The sequence below is a fragment of the Helianthus annuus genome, chromosome 6, assembly GCF_002127325.2.
Source record: "Helianthus annuus cultivar XRQ/B chromosome 6, HanXRQr2.0-SUNRISE, whole genome shotgun sequence".
Lineage (NCBI taxonomy): Eukaryota > Viridiplantae > Streptophyta > Magnoliopsida > Asterales > Asteraceae > Helianthus > Helianthus annuus.
The window spans coordinates 58560253-58586654 of record NC_035438.2 but is presented as its reverse complement, the minus strand read 5'-3'; the positions used below and the strand labels follow the sequence as shown (position 1 = coordinate 58586654).

Here is a 26402-nt window from a genome sequence, read left to right as displayed (position 1 = left end):
CGACACCAAACCTTTTACTCACTGTTGTAAAATAATATTTTGGGATTTTTAAAGGTTTTAAATTATTTTTAACCTGCTCATAACCTGCGGTTATGGCTACGGTTCGGTAAATACCGAATATGCCCTTTTCGGCCATAACTTGAGTTCTACAAGGTCTTTTGCCAGATTCCAGTTGCTACTGATTTTAAATAATAAATAAAGTATTTTAGACTTTATAAACTGTTCGGGAAACTCAGGTTTCCTGTAGAACTCTAAAAACCTCTTTTTAATCTTTAAAAAGACCGAAATACCCCTACGGGGCATAATATCAACTTAAACTCGTTACGGGAATTATGGAAGGTATCCTACTGATACCACAACCTCTTTAAAGTATATTGACTTAGGAAAACAGTGTAGGACTCTTACGGTTACCCGTTGCGCCTTTTGCGCACACGGTTCGGCTTATGTAACTAGTTTACATAAATTAGCCGATGCGGGCCAAACCATATTGTTTTGACCCCAAAATCAAGAGTGTGAATATTAAACCCATATAAAACAAGCCTTCAAACTTGTTGGGTCAGAATCACATTCCATTCCCGGTTTTCGCCTTTCACGCGATTAAACCGTATCTATCCTTTGAAACTGACCGGTCTAGGCTACGGCTAATATAAAGACCCGTTAGGATTCTAATAGGTTATTTTAAAACCTTCGTTCCAGAATAGGAGCCCAGTAAAAGATATCTGTGATTTAATCATGGACTATACTTGCAAAGGTAAATACTTTTAACTTATTTTCCGTTATACGGGCTTGGGTTACGGTATCTAAAATACCGCTTGGTCGGGCAATTGACCCCAACTCATTTGTAGTTGGGTATTATCAATGTGACCCGTTTAAAAACTTGTTTTGTTGGCTTAACGCCTTTGGGGGCCTAATGACCATGTCCCGGATATCCTCGGCATCATTTTACGAAATGGCCACGACCTCGACATCCGGGTGTAGGCGTACACCCGGCATTGTGTCTATATTAATTAAAGGTGTAGCCGTTGGTTTACCCACCTTGGTTTTACGCTATGTGGTGTGTCTATTAAACTTTAACCCGGTACGACCCGGGCGACCGAACGCATAGCAAACATGTAATTCTTTACAAGATTTAATTATAAATTATCCCAAGTTATAAAAGAGTTTGTGCCTTGTGCATTCAAATCAATTTTAATAAACATTTTACAAAAGTGTCGGTTGAATGTATTTACCAGTGTAAACTGACGTATTTTCCCAAAAAGATTAAATGCAGGTACTAAACGTAATCGGCTGGCTATAGCTCCTTAGCATCTTAAAGAGTCTCGCAAGCTTTTGATGCCTTGTCTGTTGAACAATACTTTTTATTATTTTGATCCCCCTGTGGATACCATTCGACTATTTGTGATACATTCGATATTACAATCAATGGTTGAATTATAATTATCTTTATGCTTCCGCTGTGCATTCATATAATTGTGTGGTTTGACTATATTGTTGCCAACTACGTCACGGTAATCCCCCACCGGGCCCACCGGTGATACACGTGGAAATCGGGGTGTGACAGGTCTTTTATAGAGTTTAAAAACGCGCCTACATGGTAAATCCAGAGGTTAATTGTAATTGTGATAATCTGATTTAGTTCTTTGAACTTCGAAATTTTGTCTCTTGGGTTTCTTGGTATTTAATTTTACAGTTTTCCCGTAAAAGTTGGGGTTTGGAAAGGTGTTTGCATTAAAAGATTGCTGTTTTAAAATATACATTAATTAATATGTTTATATTAAATGTACACGTTTTCATAATACCAAATTTCAGTATATAAACTCATAGTCACTTCACCTGTTTTTCATCACGTTTCCTTCGAAGATATCATAATTTCAGGAAAGTCGAGTAATATAGTTTATTCAAATGGCATCATTCACAAATGCAAAATCAGATGATTTCAAGCAACGTTTTGTAAGGCAAATCGAGGAACAGGTGTATGAAGATAGGGCTACTCTTCAAGAGTTAAAGAGATGTTTTGATGGATTGCAAGTTGGCCTGTTCACTAGAGAGCAGGTTTCCAGAGATCTTATGCGGATGCCTTTAACCTCTGTTCGTGAGCTTTGTGTTGTCAGTAATATAGAGTGCGGTGATAGAGACGTGGAGTTCATGGCGATGTTGAAGGACATACATCGAGAGGTTCAGCAATCGATGAAGTTGAAGCTAAAGTTTCTTAATTCTTGTTGTTATTGTTAGATTTGACAACTAATGTTGTTCAGTATTTGATGTTATTATTATTATTATTGGAGTTTTAGTTTTAATGTTATGAATAAATGAATAAATTTTAGATTATGTTCATGTTGAATTGTGTTTGAACATGTTGTGTTTTGTTTTTAGTTATTTAGTGTTTGAGTAAGATTTAGATTATGTAAATGTTGAATTGTGTTTGAACATCTGTTTGGTAAGTCAAGAGAGGTTTAATAGTATGAAGGGTTGGTTTGATGGTGAACAGATGATAAAAAGATAAAACAAATGTTTAGAATTTGATCAGAAATAGCAGCTTTTTGAAGAATTTGTGCTCCTGCAAATTACAGAGAGTCAATACTTCAAGTTGTAAAAGGTCTGTTGTAGGTAAAGTTTGGCAAAAGAGAACATTTGCTGATGATGAAAAAACTGTGTATTCTAACGACTGTTGATACTAACAGTGGTTGGGCTAATGATGAATAAGTATTATTATATAACGTCTGCTGTAAGTATTATTATATAATTTTGTTTATCAATAACAGTTTTTTGGAAGAATTTACGGTATATTTTGGTGTTATAAAATTTGTGTTATAGCTAAAGTCTGACAAAAGAGAACATCTGCTAATGAATAATTGTTTGAAGATGCAAAGGTCTGCTATGGGTCAACAAATGTTAACAAACAACAGATGATATTCAATCTGAAAATGCTTAACAGAGGATTTGATACTAATAGTGGTTGGGCTAATGATGAATAAGTATTATTATATAAAGTCTGCTATAAGTATTATTATATAATTTTTTTATCAACAACAATTTTTTGGAAGGATTTACCGTATATAATAATGTTATAAAAGGTGTGTTGTAGCTAAAGTCTGACAAAAGAGAGCATCTGCTGATGAATAAATATCTGAAGATGCAAAGGTCTGCTATGGGTCAATAGTGGTTGGGCTAATGATGAATAAGTATTATTATATAACGTCTGCTATAAGTATTATTATATAATTTTTTTTATCAACAACAATTTTTTGGAAGGATTTACTGTATATTTTTGTGTTATACAAGGTGTGTTGTAGCTAAAGTCTGACAAAAGAGAGCATCTGCTAATGAATAAATGTCTGAAGATGCAAAGGTTTGCTATGGGTCAACAGATGTTAACGAACAACAAATGATATTCAATCTTAAAAATGCTTAATAGAGGATTTGATACTAACAGTGGTTGGGCTAATAACAGATGTTAGAATTACGACTGTTGAGTTACACTGATTGAAAAAAACTATTTTTGAAACTTCTGCTTGCCTAAAAATACATCCACTGTTAAAGGTTACCGTCTGTTGTCATAATTTCTGTTTATCCTAATGATTGTTGATTTACTAAACTGCTGACTGTCATCCATTATGACTACAGAGGTTCTGACGTGGGCAGATATTAGCTAAAAATAAAACAACTGCTGAAAGTTATCATCTGTTCTCATAACTTCTGTTTATCTAACGACTGTTTGACTCACACTGTTCCCAACGACCAACATAGGTTTCCAAACAACTGTCATCGGTTGGCGCAAGAGAGCTTCTCACGTGGACAAATCTTAGCCATCAAATATTTGTAATTACTGCCACGTCAGCATTCACTTCTTCTCTCTATATAAAAGTTGTTTCATCCCTAAATCGAGGTTCTACCACTGCAGTCTCGAATTCAAAATTCTCAAAAACAGTTTCCAACATATTAAAAACCCTCCAATTTAAATCATGTTTCATCCCCAAATCACCTTATTTTCTGATCATGTCTCTGAACATCAAAAACCCTCACAACTACCTCCCCATCTTCGAGAAAACTAGCAAAAATACCAGCTATCACTCAATAATTGACCTTTTAACTTCATCGAAATACAAATCAATTCTTACTGCTGATGCTCTGGTTCATAAAGAAACACTCCGACAATTTTGGTTTAATGCTGAAATAGAGGCTGAAGATAATAATCCAATTACCATCACATCTAAGGTCAGGGAAAGTGTGGTACGAATTTCTCCCTTTACAATTTCCACTACATTTAAATTAGACGACTTGGCAGGTAAGAACAAGTTTGAAAAATTTGAACTTCATACAGAGTTCATTGAAAGAGGGTATGATGCACAATTAAAGGAAGTTACTATCTACAAACGAAACTTCCCTCCGCCAATGAAATTTTTGTTTCATACTGTAACACTCTCCTTAAAGAGACAATAGTTTTACCAACTAGATAAGAATGTTCAAAATCATTTGAAAACAAACATTAAAATTAATCCTAGTTTAGCACATAAGTGTTTAAAACCACCCAAAAACACTAATAGGATACATAAGTATTCCTTCTATTACAAAAATTTCACTAATGATCATCTAAGACAAAAATTTGCGGAACTACTTCTTGAATGTGTCCGGTTCATGAGCCTAGAGTTGATCACCATCCGCTTGGTTGACTTACTTGAAAGCTGGAAAATTTAACAAATAATAATGTTAGAATCCTTAAAAATTTCACATAATTAAGAGTACGCTTAAAACGGATTCAAACTATGAAAATATACAAGTTTAACAAATTTGGCTGGGCTCCACCGTAACTTACGGTGGTCACCGTAAGTTACGGTGGTCGCTGAGCATCTATGGTTCTGCCGTAAATCAGTACAGCATCACCGTAACAATTCACCTTCTACCGTAAGGTACGGTGGCTACGTAACTTACGGTAGCTTCTGCATATTTCCTTGTTTTGCTGTTTTGACCCGTTTATTCCAATTTTCGCACTTTTAAGTCATCAAAGCGCAGTACGGGACATTTCTTTGCAACAAGTATGACCCGTTTTGGATCCCTTGCTTCAACACCCATGCTCCCATTACCGGTTTGCGTGTTAATATTATTCTTCCCATTACCCGACACACGGGTTTATGGTCTACGGATAAGGTACTCCCGTTTCCCGGTTTGTACCCACCATTGTTAACCCGTTTGGTTTGCCATTATGAAGTCCCTCTTTTAAGCAACCAAACCATCACAACTTTATATTGTTCATAACTAGTAAACAATCAAAATGAAAACTAAATCATCAATATTATAGTAGCGTTAACCACGTACCTCAAAGCTTTCCCTTTAAACGAGCGTCCGCACCGGCTTGACTTCCCGACGCCTCGCTCGTGTTGCCTAAAACATACAAGCCAATTACCATTAGAACCATTCGGCTCATGACTTAAGCTTGTTACTTTACCAACACCATAATTTGTGTCGATCAATGTCTTTTAGGCATTTTATCGAGCATCTTATGTGCATGATTTCTCACAATTCATAATTAAGTTTAACATTTATCATTTAGCCGTGATAAACATCAATTTAGGCAAATTTCACATAATTTTCACATCAATAAATTCTGAACCTATTTCATAGAACTTGAATTACACTAGGATAACATCATAATCCTAATGTCCCATACTTTTCTACAAAATCCTCATATCACCTCTAATGGTGATTATGAACTTTACAAGAATTAGGCCAAATTTCAACAAGTAATCGACTAGGGTTCATCCCTATACACTATTTAAATCAAAACAACTATCATGCATGCTCAGATTCGAATCTCATGAATTTATCTAAAATTTAAGATAGAACCAAATCATGAAATTTTGCATACCTTACGATCCCTTAGTCAAGGTGATCACAAATCTATATTCAGATTTCAATTCGGACTTGATTTGAACCTTCAATTGGTGAATTTTTGTGAATGTTAGGGTTTGAGGGGGAATCCCCTTGTTGTCTGCGTTTTGGTCGATCAAACACACACTTAGGTGTGTGTTTGGTGTGTTATTTTACTAGTTATTAAGTTGAGTTTCAGAATTGACAAGTTTGGCCCCTTAACTATACACCAACTATAAAAAGGGAAATTTAATCATACTTGTCATATTATGTTAAGATACCAACTTACTAGGTTATCTTTTCCTAGTCTTTTATCTTAACTTATTACTGATATTTAAATTAAAATATAACATTAATAATTTCGGGGTGTTACAAGTCCACCCTCCTTAAAGAGGGTTTCGTCCCCGAAACCTGTTTATGTATACAAATTTATACACGTACCGAAAAGTGTAGGGTAGAGTCGTCTCATTTCCTCTTCAGACTCCCAAGTGGTGTCTGATCCTTTTCGGTGTTCCCATTTGACCCTTACTTGATTAATCATCTTGTTTCTCAAGATTTTCACCTTACGGTCTAAAATCGCAATTGGTCTCACCGCATAGTTGAGACTATTATCCACCTCGATGTCGTCATAGTGAATATACGCGGTTTCGTCAGCTAGACATTTCCGGAGATGTGATACATGGAACGTGCTGTGTATCCCACTCAACTCTGCAGGCAGTTCGAGACGGTATGCCAACCTACCGACCCGCTCGATGATTCTAAAGGGTCCGATAAACCTTGGGCTTAACTTTCCCCTTTTTCTAAACCGGATTATTCCTTTCCATGGTGATACCTTCAGCATCACCTTATCACCAACTTGAAACTCAATTGGTCTTCTTCGTTTGTCTGCATAGGCCTTTTGTCGATTTTGAGCCGCCCTCAGGTGAGCTCGGACTATGTCAATCTTTTGATTCGTGAGTCCGACTATATCCTTATGTGCAAGTTCACGCGGATCAACCTCACCCGAACATACCGGAGTTCGGCACTTCCTACCGTATAGCATTTCATACGGAGCCATACCGATGCTTGCGTGGTAACTGTTATTATATGAAAATTCAACCAACGGTAGGTGAATATCCCAACTACCCCCGAAGTCAATTATGCATGCCCGTAACATATCTCCCAATGTTTGTATCGTTCTTTCACTTTGACCATCCGTTTGAGGATGGTACGCGGTGCTAATGAATAATTTAGTTCCCATTTGCTTTTGGAAATCGCACCAAAAACTTGAAGTGAACCGGGTATCCCGATCGGACACGATGGATACCGGCACTCCGTGGCGTGCTATTATCTCATTAGTGTACACTTCCGACATCTTTTCTGACGTATAGGTTTCTCGGATAGGGATGAAATGGGCACTTTTGGTTAGTCTATCCACAATTACCCAAATGGCATCAAAACCACGGCTGGTTCTGGGCAGTTTGGTTAGCAGGTCCATTGTAATTTGTTCCCACTTCCAAACTGGAATGTCTAATGGTTGCAACTTACCGTATGGTTTCTGATACTCCGCTTTGACTTGTAAACAAGTCAAACACTTCTCCACATATTTAGCCACATCCCTTTTCATCCCCGGCCACCAATAGTTTTGCTTCAAATCTCTATACATCTTAGTCGCTCCGAGATGGATCGAATAGCGAGACTTATGAGCCTCGTCAAGCAGGAGACTCTTAACACCACATGTGTTTGGGACCCAAATCCTATTATTCCGGTATTTCATCCCATTACTTCCTTCCGTAAGGTCTTTTACCATCCCTTTTATACGTTCTTTCTTCCAATTTTCTTTCTTTACCACTTCAGTTTGGGCTTCTCGGATTCGCTCAAGCAAACCTGAAGTTACTACTAACTGCATAGACCGTACTAGAATTGGGGCGCATTCGTCCTTTCGGCTAAGGGCATCTGCCACCACATTAGCCTTTCCGGGGTGATAGTGGATCTCACAGTCGTAGTCTTTCACCACTTCTAACCAACGTCTCTGCCTCATGTTTAACTCCTTCTGATCGAAGAAGTACTTCAAACTCTTATGGTCAGTGAAAATATTACTTTTCACACCATACAAGTAATGCCTCCAGATTTTCAAGGCAAAGACCACGGCCGCCAACTCAAGATCATGAGTCGGGTACTTTGTTTCATGCAGCTTAAGTTGCCTAGAGGCATATGCGATTACCCTTCCCCTTTGCATTAGCACGCACCCAAGGCCTAGGTGTGATGTGTCCGAATACACTACCATATCCTCCGTACCATCCGGTAAAGTCAACACCGGTGCACAGGTTAACTTTTCTTTTAATGTCTGGAATGCCTTTTCTTGATCACTTCCCCAGACGAACTTTTCATTCTTACGGGTCAATTTGGTCAATGGCGATGCGATTTTGGAGAAATCCTGAATGAATCTTCGATAGTAACCTGCCAACCCCAAGAAACTTCTAATTTCAGATGGATTCTTGGGAGGGTTCCATTTTGACACCGCTTCCACCTTCGATGGATCCACCAATATTCCCTCGGCACTTATGACGTGCCCTAAGAATTGCACCTCTCGTAACCAGAAGGCGCATTTTGAGAATTTAGCATATAATCTTTCTCGCCTTAATGCCTCCAATACTTCTTGCAAATGGTTAGCGTGCTCCGCCTCGTTTCTTGAATAAACGAGGATGTCGTCTATAAAAACAATCACCGATCTATCGAGCATCGGCTTGCAAACCCGGTTCATGAGGTCCATGAAAGCCGCGGGCGCATTCGTTAATCCGAAAGACATCACGAGAAATTCGAAATGTCCGTATCGTGTTCGGAATGTCGTTTTTGGTACATCGCTATCCTTTACCCTTAATTGGTGGTAACCCGATCTCAAATCGATTTTTGAAAACCATCTAGCGCCTTGTAATTGATCGAATAAGTCGTCGATTCTGGGGAGTGGGTATCGATTCTTTACCGTGAGTTTGTTTAACTCCCGGTAATCAATACACATCCGCATGCTCCCGTCCTTCTTCTTTACAAATAGCACTGGAGCTCCCCAAGGAGACACGCTAGGCCGGATGAATCCCTTTTCAAGTAACTCTTGTAACTGAGACATTAATTCTTGCAGTTCCGACGGTGCCAATCTATGCGGTGCCTTAGCAACTAGTTTAGCACCCGGAGTCAGTTCAATCCCGAACTCTATTTCGCGCTCTGGTGGCATTCCCGGAAGATCCTCGGGAAATACATCTTCGAATTCACGCACCACAGGTACATCTTCGATCCTTGGTGTTTCTTTTTTGACGTCGCGTACGTAAGTTAAATATGCCTTACACCCGTGTAGTATAAACTTGCGGGCTTCTACCATCGAGCATATCATGGGATTACAAGCCTTCTCCCCATAGATGATGACACGCCTCCCGCTCGGAGACGTTAGGTGTATCTCCTTACGTAGGCATATCACCTCAGCATGGTAGCGGGATAGCCAATCCATTCCGACGACCACTTGAAATTCACCCATGGACATGGGTATTAAATCAATGGAGTATTCCTCGCCATCGATGTTCAATTTGCATTCCTGACATACATCACAAACAATGAAACTTTTGTTATTACCTACTTCTACTTCCATTGGCATAGGTAATTTCGTTAATGTAAATAAGGGGTTTTGAATGAATCTATGTGAAACAAAAGACTTATTCGCACCCGTATCAAATAAAACACGTGCAAGGATCGAATTTACAGTAAATATACCTGTAACCACGTCGGGTTCCATTTTTGCTTCAGCAGCAGTGATCTGGAACGACCTTGCCTTAGCTTTTGGGGTTTCATCCCTAGAGTCGGCACTCTCTTTCTTTCCCTTCAATTCCAGACATTCTGACTTTTTATGACCCGGTTGGTAACATTTATAGCACACCGTTACTTTGTCTGGGAAATTTGCAACCCCATGCCCTATCTTACCACATGCAACGCAAGGTTTGTTTTTGAAGTAACATTCACCTTTATGAGTGCGTCCACATGTTTTGCAACTCGGAGAACCTCCTTTTGCACTTCCCTTCTTCAAAGATTCAGCTACCTTTGGCTTCTTTGCGGGACTCGGGTTTTCCTCCAAGGCCCTTCTCTCACCTCTTTCAACTTGCCTTTTTAGTTCAATCTCGCGTTCCTGCGCCGCATTGATTATATCGGTGAGATTTTCATAATGTGAGGGAGTCATAAATTCCCTATATTCAGCCCTAAGCATGGTGTGATAGTAATAGATTTTCTGTTCTTCAGTTTTGACCAAGTCATCACAAAACTTGAGCTTATCCATGAACATCCCCGTAATTTTATCAACGGTTTCACCCTTTTGCCTCAATTGCATGAATTCTTCCTTTATCTTGTTTATTACTGCCTTGGGGCTATGATGTTTGAGGAATGGTGTTTTGAAATCTTCCCAAGTCATTGCTCTTATTGCTTCAACACCCATTTCGTTTCTGAGGTTGTCCCACCAATCCTTGGCTTGGCCTCTAAGTTGGCCAGTTCCATAAGCCACGAAATCACTTTCATCACAATGCGTTCGTTCGAAAACACCCTCGATATCGCTTATCCACCTTTGACAAGCAATTGGATCCACCCCTCCATTGAAAATCGGAGGTTTACACGCCATAAACTTGTTGTAAGAACAACCTTTCTTTTCTTTCGCCTTGCCTCTATCATTGGTAAGGTCTTCTCTTAATTCACCAATCTTTTCCTCCATAGTCGAAAGTAGGGTGTTTTGCATCCTTTCTATAAATCTTGGTAGGCTAACTTCGATTGCCCTTCCGACTTCCTCGGCAATCTTCTCTTTCAACTCGTCGGTAGTGAGGGATAGGACATTGTCACTAGCACCTCCCGACATCTTCTTACTGAAATATTAAAATAATTGGATAAATAATCTTGTTCCATCACTCTCATGCCTTTATATGAGACTTTATACTCGTTATTCGGCCAAGTGTATAACTTTGCCTTACTCGTTATACTAAGTGTACTTCCCGGGTTCGAGTATATTACTATACTCCTCCCATACACAATAAATCGTTACCCTTTTGATCTTTTTAAATTAAATTTTGCTTTAAATGAATTCTTACCGGATGTTGATCAAGCCTTGAACCGAACACAATTCTCCTTAACCTTAGCTCTGAATACCAATTTGTAACACTCTCCTTAAAGAGACAATACTTTTACCAACTAGATAAGAATGTTCAAAATCATTTGAAAACAAACATTAAAATTAATCCTAGTTTAGCACATAAGTGTTTAAAACCACCTAAAAACACTAATAGGATACATAAGTATTCCTTCTATTACAAAAATTTCACTAATGATCATCTAAGACAAAAATTTGCGGAACTACTTCTTGAATGTGTTCGGTTCATGAGCCTAGAGTTGATCACCATCCGCTTGGTTGACTTACTTGAAAGCTGGAAAATTTAACAAATAATAATGTTAGAATCCTTAAAAATTTCACATAATTAAGAGTACGCTTAAAACGGATTCAAACTATGAAAATATACAAGTTTAACAAATTTGGCTGGGCTCCACCGTAACTTACGGTGGTCACCGTAAGTTACGGTGGTCGCTGAGCATCTATGGTTCTGCCGTAAATCAGTACAGCATCACCGTAGCAATTCACCTTCTACCGTAAGTTACGGTGGCTACCGTAACTTACGGTAGCTTCTGCATATTTTCCTGTTTTGCTGTTTTGACCCGTTTATTCCAATTTTCGCACTTTTAAGTCATCAAAGCGCAGTACGGGACATTTCTTTGCAACAAGTATGACCCGTTTTGGATCCCTTGCTTCAACACCCACGCTCCCATTACCGGTTTGCGTGTTAATATTATTCTTCCCATTACCCGACACACGGGTTTATGGTCTACGGATAAGGTACTCCCGTTTCCCGGTTTGTACCCACCATTGTTAACCCGTTTGGTTTGCCATTATGAAGTCCTTCTTTTAAGCAACCAAACCATCACAACTCTATATTGTTCATAACTAGTAAACAATCAAAATGAAAACTAAATCATCAATATTATAGTAGCGTTAACCACGTACCTCAAAGCTTTCCCTTTAAACGAGCGTCCGCACCGGCTTGACTTCCCGACGCCTCGCTCGTGTTGCCTAAAACATACAAGCCAATTACCATTAGAACCATTCGGCTCATGACTTAAGCTTGTTACTTTACCAACACCATAATTTGTGTCGATCAATGTCTTTTAGGCATTTTATCGAGCATCTTATGTGCATGATTTCTCACAATTCATAATTAAGTTTAACATTTATCATTTAGCCATGATAAACAACAATTTAGGCAAATTTCACATAATTTTCACATCAATAAATTCTGAACCTATTTCATAGAACTTGAATTACACTAGGATAACATCATAATTGTTAGGATCTGAGGCTATCATGATTCGTGTTTGTTTGCATAAAACTAATAAGTGCAGCGGAAATGAGTTGCAAACAAAGTAAACACAAACAAAGGAAAGTAGAGATTGATAAGCAATTGCTAGTCATTGAGTCAAATGATTGAAATACAAAGCAAATGATTACTGTAAAAGCTTACAATCTAAACTCCCCCTCAGCCTGATACACCAGAGTTGGTTGCACAAGATGAAAGGATGAATTGAGGAGAGGAACTCACTCAAAACGATCAAGTGTAACAGTACAGAGTACTGTCATACTTATAGGCAAACCAAACTACTGATATACTTCAGCTGACGTCACCATGATAGTGACATCTAACGACCTAACAAACTACAAATACTGTCCTATACAAACTACTGTTATGTAACATCTGATATTCACTAACATACAAAACATAAGGAAAACTACTGCTTCACGTTCCACTGTTGTAGCCTTAGCACAAATGTTGAGTCTTCAGTGCTTTCTTCAAAGGTGATCAGTCTTTGAGGGGGTAGTGCTTGAATCTTCAGCAGCACTTAGGAAACAGCAGTAGATAGAGCAACAGAGTTTGTCTTCAGCAGTTGTTAGGTAATCATCAGAGTTTGGTTTATCAGTTGTTGTAGTTGAGCAGCACTTAAGATTATCAGTTGTTAGATAACCACTGTCAAGGGGAGAGATTAGAGTAAACTGCTGCTTATTAAGTGTCCACTGATGGGATCCGATTTTGGCTTTACATTATTTGTTCCCCTGTTAGGGTTCAATCCCAACAATCTCCCCCTGGAACAGATAATGCCAAAACCCTTCCTTATTCAGGACCTTTATTTTTCATCAGAAGTTCCTTTGCTTTTCTTTTAAATTCTTCCTCAAAATCCTTGGAACTTGTATCATCCTTATCCCTGCACAGTGTAAGCTCAAGGAGATCCTGTAGATCTTCAACACTTAGGCCTAGTGCCTGATTCCTTGATATATGCTTCACTTCACCATTGAATCTTAGCAAAGTCAATACGTGGGTCTTTTGATCAGACATCCACTTTAGTATTTTTGAACTCAATGGGTTTCTTGGGAGAGCTTTATTATCTGATGAACTTGAAGTGATTGGCCTGAAGAAGTGAAGAGCAGCATCATGAGCTTCAGACACTCGTATGAATGCTTGTTCAACGATCTTGTTGGCTTCAGCTATATCTGCTTCAACTTCTTTGTCAATCAGCTCACAGTTTGTGATGCCTGCTGATGACTTTTGGCTTACTACTTTAACCTTTTTGGCAAGGGCTTGTAGTTTGGCCAATCTTTCTTTATCTGAAGCTATTTTCTTCATAGCTTCTTCAATCTGTTCAGTTTCTTTGTTCTTATCTACTCTAGCAGACATCATTTCCTTCTTTTCTTTACTCAGCTTTGTGATAAAATCTTCTGCTGTGCTGATCTGTGTTTCGAAAAGTTTGACTTGTTCTTGAAGCTTTTTGTAGTCAGACTTTTTGGGAGGGTTAGAGGCTTTCAACCTCTGCTTCTTAAGTCTTTCATAAGCTTCATCAGTTTGTTGCCTAGACCATTTTGATATGGCTTCAGCAGTGCCTATCTTAGCATCCACCAACTCCCTTTTCTTTCTTTTATACTCAGCAGTGAGATCAGCAATGAGTCTTTTGTACTTACTCCAGTTTGGAGCAGTTTTCTTCTTTGAAGGATCATTTTTGATTCTTTGGATCCTTTCAGCCTCATGCTTCAAAGCTACTAAAGGCCATTCTTTAAACTGGGATTCTTCAGCAGAATAGAGGTTTTCTTTCATGATGAAGGCTAGAAGTTGTTCTCTCAATCTCTTCTTTTGATCAGCCTTTTCTTTGTCTAGCTCTTGTGCATATTCTTCCATCTGCTTAACCTTTGCAAGGTAGAACTCCAGTCTATTCGCAATGCCTTCTTCGCTTAGCCTTTCTTTCTCACTGTCAACCTTGGCTTTAACTTTAGCTTGCCTTGCCTTTATTCTGAGATAATCATTTATATCTTCTGGAGCTATATAGCCTATGAGTGAGGAGAATTTTCTTTTTGAGGGATCTGTTTCTGTATAGAACTGTCTCATCTCATTTTTGATGGCATCAAGCTCTAGTGGATATTTTTCAGCATTTGGATCATGTATCCCTTCATCGGCAGTAATTGGCTTTCTTTTTCTGCTAAAGTGCTGTGGTTGTGATATAGGAAGAATTAGGGCAGTTGTGGATGTCTGACTAACAGTGGTTGAAACAACTGGTGTCTCAACTGCTGTTGTCATTACAACTACTGATGTATCAGTTGTTGTCTTCTGCTTTTGAGCAGGGGATGGAAAATGGGAAACGATATTTGAAGGTGGTGATGGTGGTGGTGACTCATCATCAGGAATGAAGACCCTTCTCCTTTTTGAAGAAGAGACTGATGATGTTTTGGGTGGATCAGTGGATTGTGATTGGATGGCAGTGGATTGTGATTGACTAACAGTGGTTGAACCAACTGGTGCTTCAATCACTGTTGTCACTACAGCAGATGTTGTAACATCTGCTGTCTTCTGCTTTATGGCAGGAGGCAGTGGTGGTGTGGCTTTGGATGATGGTGGTTTGGTGGTTTTTGGTTTTGATGAGGATTTTTGTGTTGTAGACACAGGTGGTGGTGGAACAGTGGTTGTGGTGGTGTGTGATGAGGTGGTGTGTGTTGGAGGTGTGTGTGTTGATGAGATGGCAGCTGTTTGGCTACTTGCAGCAGTTTTTGTAACTGCTGGTGTATCAGCTGTTTTGGGTTTCTCAGGTTCAATGTGCATCCCATCTTCTATACCTTTCTTTTTCAACCTGTTTTTCTCCCCGTTTTTGGCATTATCTGCCAGGGGTGTATCCATGAAGAAAATGGCAGATGGAGCTTTCTCACTTTGAGCATTCTGTTGAATGCTGGCCTTTATAGCCTTGATATCAGCTTGAGTATCTTTGAACCGAGATTCAACCATGTTGGTCAACATTTGCACTTGAAGAGCATGCTTTTTATCAGCCATTTGTTGTTGTTCAAGCATTGGTTGGAGGATGTTCCAGAGCTCATTTACAGCAAATGCTTGTGGAGCAGGTGCTTGAGCAGGAGGAGCAGATGATTGGGCTATTTGAGCTTGTAACAGCTGCTGCACCATATCTTTTATCTCTGCAACTGAAGATTCCAGGTTTTCAACTCTGGCCGTCAATTCATTATATCTTGAATCATCACCTGAATTAACAGGATCATCTGAATCCCCACCAGCAGTGGTTGTATCAATGTTTGACTTAGGAAGTGAATCCCAAAAATCATCCATTGATGCCCCTTGTTCTTGGTACTGGGGACTTCTTTCTTCAGCACTTGTTAGCCTTTGGAAAATACCAGTAGGTAAAACATACTCACTGGTGGCTTTCATTGGTGCTATGGAAGAAATTGCCTTCAAGGGAGTCTTACTAATGAAACAACTGTCCAACTGAAGATCTGTTGATCCATCAGTTGTAGTTGCTGCTCCACTTGAACTACCACCAAGAGTTACTTGTAACTCAAGGGGTGTAACCTCCTCAACTGTTGCTGTGATAGCAGAGGTATGCACATCAGACCCAGTCACTTGTGGAGGTATACTCTCAGTAATAGGTGATTGAGAGGAACTGGTTTGTGTCTGTGCCATATCAACTGCATGCAACAGGGGCATTATTGATTGTGGTAATATTATTGGTGAGGGTGTGGGGGTAGAAAGAGACATGTCCTTGGGATCAGGACTGTGGAAGATGGATCCGAGTGGATACAGAGCTTCATAATGTGGTGTCCCTGTGCTTACAACCTGACCCTTTTGTGAGGATGCAGGAGGAGTTTTAGGCTGGGGTTGAGATCTTTCTTCCAACTGCTGTGAGGAAGTAGCAGCAGTGGTTTCTTGTGACTTTTGTGTTGTCACTGGCATTAACTCTGGGATCTCATCTTCCAGAGTTGCCTTTGGTGTGGGTTTGGTGGGTTTTCTGGATGTTTTTCTTTTGGTCTTTTTGGTGGCAGGTGTTGGTTTCAAAGCAGTGGGTGTGCTACTTTGATCACCTGGAGCAGTGGGCTCAGCAGTGGTTGCTTCAGGGTCAGTGACAGTTTCTAAAACCTGCTCTGCCTCTTTTGTTTTTAATTTTATTGGTGCCATCATTCTTGAAAAAGTTTCTTTTGTTAAAAAGTTTATTTTGAATGAGACACCTTGTTTGGGCAGTTCTGCTTCTTTCTCTACAAATGTTTGTTCAAAATAGTAGCTTAGAAATCTCGGAAAGAGCAGAAAAGCTTTATTATCAACGTTCTTTACCAAATCATCAAATATTACCTGGGAGTAGTTAAAGTTTTTATCGTTTAAAATTGCATACCCCAGGCATTGGATTTTTGTTGGTATCTCATTGAAGGACGTTGTTTTATTTGAAACACACATGAGCAGTGTGTGAAATAGAAATGGGTGCAGAAGGGAAGTAACCCTTTTGTAGGGTTTCTACCTTTGGTTGTTCTGCATAACCCCTGTTCATGAAATCCTTCACCAACTCGTCTTTTGTAAAAGAAGTTTTTCCATTTAAATCATCGAGTTTAAAGGTTTCAGAGATGGATTTCGGAGAGATTTTTACCTTCTTACCCTGTATCGAGGAGTTGATGGCGGCGGTGATATCTCCTTGTTTTTCAAGGGTGGCATTTTTCCAGAACTCTCTCTGGGTATCAAGGTAAATAGGAGCGCCTGCTGTTATCAAAGTTTTGTACTTTGATGCAGAAATGATGTCAAGGATGGAGTCGAATGTGTGGTTATCGGTGGGTTTTGTGAGTATACCCACATAATTGTGTGGAGCTTTGTAGCGTATCTCCATGGTTTCAGCGGCCATTTCAGTGGCTTCTGCTGTTTTGGAGGAAGATGATGAAGGTTTTGTTTTTTATTTCGATTTTGGCTTCGTCATTTTTTATGATGAATATCGAAGAAGATTTTTGGAGTTATGAGAGGGAAACTGTTTTGTGAAGAGAATGTTTGGAATTCAATTCGACAGTGTAATCCTCTGTTTGGATTTAATCAGGGTTTTATTTAGGGAAAAAGTGATTGCTGATGTGGCAGTGGTTATTTTGATCTGAAGGCTAAAAACGGACCACGTGTCAAACATCTGATGGAATGGTAAATGATGGAAGACAGTTGTTTTAACAACTACTGATGGATCAAGCATCAGTAGTTACAATGGTAACAAAATGAAACAGTGGATGTATCAGTGGTTGAAACAATGATTTTAACATCAGTGTTTTTGAAGAGCAGAGGTTGACACTTTAGCAGTGGACAGACTTTAGAAAACAGATGTTAAGGCACAACAACATTTTAGATACAGCAGTGGATAAAAATGAAGATCATATGTTTAACAACTGTTTGTGCAGCAGTGTTTTGACTTTTGACAAATAATTTTAGCATCTGTTGGTTTAGATGTAGATATTGATTTTTGTCTTTGTGGAAACACAATATCTTATCTATCATCTGTTGAGCACCAAAAATGCTATTCTTAACAACATACATTTTAGATGTATTATGTCAAGATTAAGTTGTCAGCAGTCATTTTCAGGAATTTTGTTCAAGGTTTTGCCATCTGTCTATTATTTCAGACAGTGGTTTAGCATCCCAGATGATGAAGTCTTGCTCTACTTAGAACAACTCATTTTATGTCTAATTACTAGAACATGAGTGTCTTAGTAGTTCAAAAATGAATTTACAATCAATTTCTGATCTGTGACAAACTAAACTTGAGCTTAACATGACCTTGATGTGTGAGTCATTTCCTTTTGACCAGTTTTAAGGATAGTAATTTCACATAAAAATAAGGAGATTACATCCAGACCAGAGATGAACTTTCACTATTAAAAAAGAGTAAAAGTTCAAAATACATTTTATAGAAATTAAAATGCATCTGGTTTTATTAAAAGGAAAACACCCTTTTTAAAAAAATAAAAGATGTTTTGGATATAATCAAAAGGATCTGACAGCTTTTTTTTTCAAGTAAATGATCAAATTATTCTCAAGTTATTCTGACCATTATTTGGGTCATTTTCTTGTCAATTGATTGTAAATTTCTTTTGAGCACAATCACTGGATATGCCATTGTTACCAGAACAATTTCTGTATTGATGAATGCACATAGTTGCATGATGACCACTGAAGATCTAAGTTTAACCTCAAAAGTGTTTTATGCTAATACTCTTTTCTTTTGATTTCAAAAGTTTTGAGATAGTCACACTTTGAGATTTTGTTTATTTCCCTTTTTCCTTTTTACCCTTATTATTCATATGTTCAGAAATACTCACTCGGAGATTATATTTTGAACATACTTTGTCCATAATCACTTTGAAGCAATGTTTTAAGAAAGTTGACCATGTTTGAACATGTTTTAGTTCAGATTTCACATTACTTATGATTAGGACTGTTTTGACATTTTATTTTTCTCAATATGTGTTAGACAAGGTTGATTTGGTCCTTATGTAGGCACTCAACATGCCTTTGAACACATGAGAGATTTTGACTAAAGTTTTTCTCCCTCTTTTCGATATCAGCAGTATGCAGGTGTTTTAGATGAACACAAGTTTTGCTGATCTGAGGTACATACTTTAGTGTTTATTAAAAAACATCACAAATATCGAAAACAACAATTGTAATTCATTTTGAAACATTTAACGATCTCATAATTTATCAGATATTTTGCAAATCTGAAAACTATAAGTGACATATGTATGAAAACATTTGTTGTGTGAGATTTGTGTGTCATATGACATCTTGGTTGATTTACAGAGTTTTTGAATAACCATTTTGATCATGATTTGCTTATTACTCTGTTTTTCAACTGAATGCAACCAACCTTAGTATCAATGAATTTTGAGCTGAACTGTTATGTCAAATTGATTGTTAGATCGAATTTGACTGTCCAAGCTCTGATACCAATTGTTACGATCTGAGGCTGTCATGATTCGTGTTTGTTTGCATAAAACTAATAAGTGCAGCGGAAATGAGTTGCAAACAAAGTAAACACAAACAAAGGAAAGTAGAGATTGATAAACAATTGCTATTCATTGAGTCAAATGATTGAAATACAAAGCAAATGATTACAGTAAAAGCTTACAATCTAAACTCCCCCTCAGCCTGATACACCAGAGTTGGTTGCACAAGATGAAAGGATGAATTGAGGAGAGGAACTCACTCAAAACGATCAAGTGTAACAGTACAGAGTACTGTCATACTTATAGGCAAACCAAACTACTGATATACTTCAGCTGACGTCACCATGATAGTGACATCTAACGACCTAACAAACTACAAATACTGTCCTATACAAACTACTGTTATATAACATCTGATATTCACTAACATACAAAACATAAGGAAAACTACTGCTTCACGTTCCACTGTTGTAGCCTTAGCACAGATGTTGAGTCTTCAGTGCTTTCTTCAAAGGTGATCAGTCTTTGAGGGGGCAGTGCTTGAATCTTCAGCATCACTTAGGAAACAGCAGTAGATAGAGCAACAGAGTTTGTCTTCAGCAGTTGTTAGGTAATCATCAGAGTTTGGTTTATCAGTTGTTGTAGTTGAGCAGCATTTAAGATTATCAGTTGTTAGATAACCACTGTCAAGGGGAGAGATTAGAGTAAACTGCTGCTTATTAAGTGTCCACTGATGGGATCCGGTTTTGGCTTTACATTATCTGTTCCTCTGTTAGGGTTCAATCCCAACAATAATCCTAATGTCCCATACTTTTCTACAAAATCCTCATATCACCTCTAATGGTGATTATGAACTTTACAAGAATTAGGCCAAATTTCAACAAGTAATCGACTAGGGTTCATCCCTATACACTATTTAAATCAAAACAACTATCATGCATGCTCAGATTCGAATCTCATGAATTTATCTAAAATTTAAGATAGAACCAAATCATGAAATTTTGCATACCTTACGATCCCTTAGTCAAGGTGATCACAAATCTATATTCAGATTTCAATTCGGACTTGATTTGAACCTTCAATTGGTGAATTTTTGTGAATGTTAGGGTTTGAGGGGGAATCCCCTTGTTGTCTGCGTTTTGGTCGATCAAATTGGTGTGTTATTTTACTAGTTATTAAGTTGAGTTTCAGAATTGACAAGTTTGGCCCCTTAACTATACACCAACTATAAAAAGGGAAATTTAATCATACTTGTCATATTATGTTAAGATACCAACTTACAAGGTTATCTTTTCCTAGTCTTTTATCTTAACTTATTACTGATATTTAAATTAAAATATAACATTAATAATTTCGGGGTGTTACACATACTCTTTTAATTTGTCTCTCAGCCAAGACCACCGCATTTATTGAGATACCTTTGAACATTCAGTATTTGGGTTATGCTATTTTAACAAAATCTGATTACAATTTATCAAAAGCACTATTTTCTGATTTGTTGAATAATGTGAAAAATTGAAAAAAGGTGTTCGTAAGTAATGCTTTTTGTTGTATCCAAGACTTCTAAGCTTCTACCTACGAAAACAAGTGTCACAAACAGATTTTGAACAAGGTGTAGCTTTTCAAATAAATAGTCTTACAAGTAAAACTTTTATTAAACTTATGGATAAAGAGTCAAAATTTTCAACAACTGAAACAAAGGGAGATGAGCCTCTTTTAGATCCGTCTGCATCAGTTGCTCAAACTTCTGTTGTTGAGCGAACTGCTCATGCTGATCATGATACCACAACCGGTATTGTGAAATACACACCAGGAAAACGCAAAAAGAAAGCTATCACATCCAAAAAGTCCATCAAAACTAAACAAAATAAAAAGGTTCCTCTGGAAGATGAGATCCCAGAGGTTAATGCAGTGATAACACAAATGTCACTTGAAACCACTGCTGCTACTTCTTCACTGTTGGAAAGATCTCAACCCATCCAAACTCCTCATGTATCGTCACAAAATGATCATGTTGTAAGTACAGGGACACCACAACATGAAGTAGAGCTTTCATATGAAAGTATGTTTAAAAGTCCCTCTCCCAGGGCAATCACTCTTTCTACACCACAACCCTCGGCTCAAGTTCCATTAACAATATTACCTCTGTTAGAAGCAATTGAATTTCAGAAAGAAAACAGTTCCTCTAATGCACACATTACTGATAGAAGATCGCAACAAATGACTACGTCTGAACCAATTAAATCTTCTATTCTACAAACAGTTGAGGAGGTTATCTCCGTTGAGTATTACGAAACTCTTGGTGGTAGTTTAAGTGGAGCAGCGACTACAACTGTTGAACCTATTGGTGATCAGTTGGACAGTGGTTACATCATTAAGACTCCTTTGAAGGCAACTACTAATGAGGTTACAACTGTAATCTCTGCTTCACTAGGAAGTCCCCAGAATGAAGAAAAAGGCGCATCTGTTTCTGATGATATGGAGACTTCTCCTATTATCAAAATAAAAACAATCACTACAGGTGGCAATTCAGATGATCCTATTAAAGTAGGTGATGAATTTACTTATAAGGATTTGACGGTTAGAGTGTCTAACATTGAAACAGATGTTGCTGAAATGAAAGAATTGGTTAAGCAGATGATAGAGCTTTTTAAAAGTCAACCTAGCAGACAGGAAATTGCCAATGAGCTTTGGAATTCTATGCAACCCATCTTTCAAGTTCAGAGGAATTTGGCTAAAAGTAACCACAATTTCAGTTTGGAATTTATCAGAAATTTGGCTGACGCCAGGTATAAAGACACACAAGCAGACATTATGAACATTAAGGAACATCTGTTAGAACTTACGGGTTCCACTTCTACATCAATCTTTGAGAAAGATGATGATGATGATGATGATGATGAAAATGATGCCAAAAAGGGGGAGAAAGATTCATTGAGAAAGTTGCCACCAGATTCAAAAGCTAATCCTACAGAAATTGTATTGCCTACTCAACCTAAATCCCAACCTTCTCCAAAAAAAGCACTACAAAAGAAGGAGAAAATACCTTCCACACCATCATCACCCATTTTGTCAATAGATGTTGGGAACACAAAAGTATCCACATATGTTTACCAAACAGCTGCTGAGACACCAGTTGTTTCAGCAGAAGCTTCTCAAACATCTGCCATGATCATTTTTACTACACCAACCACAATCCAAGCACCTCCAACATCACAAAGATTTCCCATACATTCATCTTCACTACCAAAACATTCTCCTTCACCAGAAATCATCTCCACATGTAAGAGAAAAACTCATATCGATAGAATCACAAAAATGAACAATGATCCTCTGGTAAAGCCAACTCAATCTAATTGGAAGAAAGTCAAAACAGTGGATTCAGATGAGGTATTGAAGTTTAAAAGAATGAGAGCAGAGCTTGTGGCTGCTGATTATGGTCTAGTTAGATCCATTGCCAGATGGTCTAAACTGAAAATTGTTGAGACCTACAAAAAGCTGGAAGAAGATAGAGCTGAACATTCAAATGTTCTTCAAAAGTCAGTCTATCCTACAACTGATGCTCTGTCTCCAAAAATCGGTACTCCAAAAAACCTTCTCTCATCATCTGATTTGTCTGAATCAATTTTTAAATTTAGTTAGCAGACCACAATCACCAAACTCATCTTCAATAATTCTTTGCCCAAGAAAACCAACTGATCCAAAAATATTAAAGTGGAAGTCATGTTCAAAAACCCAAGTATTGACTTTCATCAGATCAGATGGTAGTGTTGAAGAGATTAAAATGGATAGTGCATATAATCTGAATGCACACGATCTCCAAGATTTGTTGGACCTTCAACTTGAGAGGGATGATGAAGAAGACATGTTCTCCTGGACTTTGAACTACAATTCAAAGGACAAATTAGGGAGATGTTGATGAGAAATAAAAATCAGTAATAAAGAAGGGTTTTCATATCATCTGTTGTATAGGGTGATTGTTGAATCAGTATCTGTTACATTGTTTGCAGTAGTATATTTAACTAGATCACAACATGTAGCGAAGGACATCTTGTTGCGTAACAAATTCTTGAATGAGGTTTGATGTGTGTTGTTTAGGCAGGTGATCGTTTGTTCTTAGTTAATGTTTGTTAAAGTTAAGTTGTATTTGAATTTTATTAAGTTTGTTAGACATCTTTCATATGTACTCTCTTTTTTTAATAAGAGAATTGAAATAATCATATGTAACTGATGAATTTTATTAAGTTTGTTAGACATCCTTTAGACATCTTTTATTAAGTTTGTTAAATATCTTTTATACACATATCTATATATTCTGTCAATATGTGTTATGCATGGTTTTCTAAGAAACGACTCGTGTTTGCACACGGGTCTTACCGCTAGTACTATATAATAAAAGAAACCACTTTTGGGACACATGTCATCATATTAAGCCATCTCTTATAGATAATTATTATCTTAGTTTAATCTCTTCCAATTAATTATAGATAACCCTTCTACTAAATATTATTTAATTTAATATCTTATATTATAGATAAGCCTTCTACTAAAATTATTAGTTTAATATCTTCTGGATAATTATTATTTAGTTTAATCTACATCTCATTTATAATATTATTTATTTGAATTAATTATATTTGAACGTTTTTTAGTTTGGTATCAAATAGATTTTACGAAACTTAAAATAAAATTAACTAATATTATTTATCATTTATACATTTACGGAGTTTTAAATAAATGGTTAAATTTATTGAGACTTCGTTAACAAATTTTACAACAACGGAATAATCTATTTTTATCACGAAAACCAAAGTTTGTATTAATATATTAAATATTTTTATTTTCACTATACAAAATTACATTTACTCGGCCCATATAATACATGAGGTTTTTTAAAATATAACTTTTTATTATTTGATATATAAAATTAGATTTATTCAATTCGTACAATACACAGATTTTTTTAAGGATATATATTTTTTATTATTTAATACAGAAAATTACATTTATTCAAATCGTGTAATGCATATATTTTTAAAGATGTAATTTTTTTTATTATTTGGTATATAAAATTACATTTATTCAACCCATGTAATAAATGAGGTTTTTTAAATATGTATTATTTTATTATTTGGTAAACAATATTACATTTATTCAACTCGTGTAATATACGTGGTTTTATAGATATAACTTTTTATTTGGTATATAAAATTATATTTATTCAACCCGTACAATATTGTTCTTATATATATAACTTTTTATTATTTAATATATAAAATTATATTTATTCAACCCGTACAGTAAATGAGGTTTTTAAAGATATATTATTTTATTATTTAGTATATAAAATTTATTTATTCAACCCAGTGTAATACACGGGGTTATAACCTAGTATTACATAGATCAAAATATATTATACCTATTATATAATTAGTTGCTAATTGTTGATGGACCATATAACCCTTATTAACTAATTAGGTTTCCTCTTAGGTGTATATGTAAGGAGATAACTAGAGAGGTTAAAGGTTAGACACTAATCATAACATCACAGAAATTGCCCCTCTACACCTCTCTCTCCATCTGAATTCCTTCCCTGAATTCAGTTTCACCATCATCATCTTACACCCTAAGGAGGAACCAGATCAAGCTGACAACTATGTCGAATTCAATGGTGCATCCCTGACTGGATTCTCTGCTGGCCTGTTTGCGATTATAGGTATTTCTATATATTTTCCATTATGTTTATACAAAACTGATCAACACATCGCAAAATACTTATTCGATGATTTAGTTGGCCATTCAAAAAGAAAATAATGATTAATGTCATTCTCTAATTATCTCTTTGGGATAATTATGTTTATTTTTTTAGTAATATATGTTGAACCCCTAGATCACTAACTACATTTTACCAATATATTAATTAAATTCGTCAAAAGATTTACTAGATTATTCAGGGGCTAAATTTGTCATTCCCTCAAAGAACACTCTGCAAAGATGCGCCAACTAGATTACTCAGGGACTAAATTTGTCATTCCCTCAAAGAACACTCTGCAAAGATGCTCCAACAAAGAACAATATGTGATTGTTACCGACAAATTTGGTGAACAATCAACAATCTATTAGTTTGACTTGCAAGGACACTTGGAATATTGTCAGTTTTCCAATCATCGAACAGAATATTTTTATTGCGTTTGGTGATATTTTGGATGCACTTGTAACAAACATTATAATCGATTTGTCAGCAACCACGATACCTATAAAAACGTGGTTACCTAAGCACATGTCTATCCTATCTGGCTTTGTTTCTTATATAGACAAAGCTAACTTAAGAAACGCTAACACGTTTTTAGGTGTTTTTGCTAAAAAAACGTACGGTCTCTCATTCACTTCATCCCTTCTTGTTATTAACATGTTCAAACTTCGGTCTATAAAGCTCTTGTTCGGTTTTCGAAAGTCTTTCCAACTACTATTTTACGTTAGTATAAAGGCCATGTTCAAGTCATAAAGGATCTTGAGGCAAAAAATAGAAACTTTCTTTGGGGAAGTTTGAATGAAGTGAAAAAAGTCCACTGGGTGGCATGGGACAGGGCGACTACACTGAAAGGGACGGTGCCTTTGGTTCAAAAACATGTTTAGGATAAAATCACTCTCGTGGGAGATTTGGTATAAGTTCATAATTATGTAATGTGTTTGGTTGGGCGTCTCTGTGCCTTTTTCTTAATGAAGTTTCCATTTAAAAAAAAACTTTGACCTGTTATGAATCTATCTACTATAATAAAAGAAATCAATTTTTAGACACGTATCTATACTTATCTTATAATAAGTAAATAAATAAATAATAAATTAATATTAAATCTTATCATACTTTAATAAAATATTATCCTCAAATCTAAATTGTTAATTTAATATATTTTTAAAACAAATACCTTTCTTTGCTACTTATCTTATATTAAATATCTAAATAATAAATTAATATTAAATGTTATCCTAATTTATTAAAAATATTTTTTTTATTATTTGGTATACAAAATTATATTTACTCAACAAGTGTATAATGCGGGGTTTTGAAAAATATAACCTTTTTTTTATTATTTACTATACAAAGTTACATTTATATAATCCGTGTAAGGGTAAGGTTATTGTAAAAACGACCAAAAGTGTAAGAAAGGTAAGAAAGAATCTCAGCCATTAGATCTAAATTAATTGAAAA

The 26402-nt window shown here is 36.6% G+C and overlaps 2 long non-coding RNA genes across 2 annotated transcripts; both read right to left on the bottom strand.

Annotated features, from left to right (window-relative positions):
* Positions 1-4506: 4506 nt before the first annotated feature.
* Positions 4507-5989, bottom strand: LOC110864019. The gene is made up of 3 exons (XR_002549552.2): positions 5864-5989; positions 5314-5379; positions 4507-4682 (listed from the first exon to the last, which is right to left on the bottom strand). It is a non-coding gene; the product is annotated as an uncharacterized LOC110864019 (long non-coding RNA).
* A 5198-nt stretch (positions 5990-11187) lies between these two features.
* Positions 11188-20314, bottom strand: LOC110864018. Its single transcript, XR_002549551.2, has 3 exons — positions 20202-20314; positions 11921-11986; positions 11188-11288 (listed from the first exon to the last, which is right to left on the bottom strand). It is a non-coding gene; the product is annotated as an uncharacterized LOC110864018 (long non-coding RNA).
* Positions 20315-26402: the final 6088 nt, after the last annotated feature.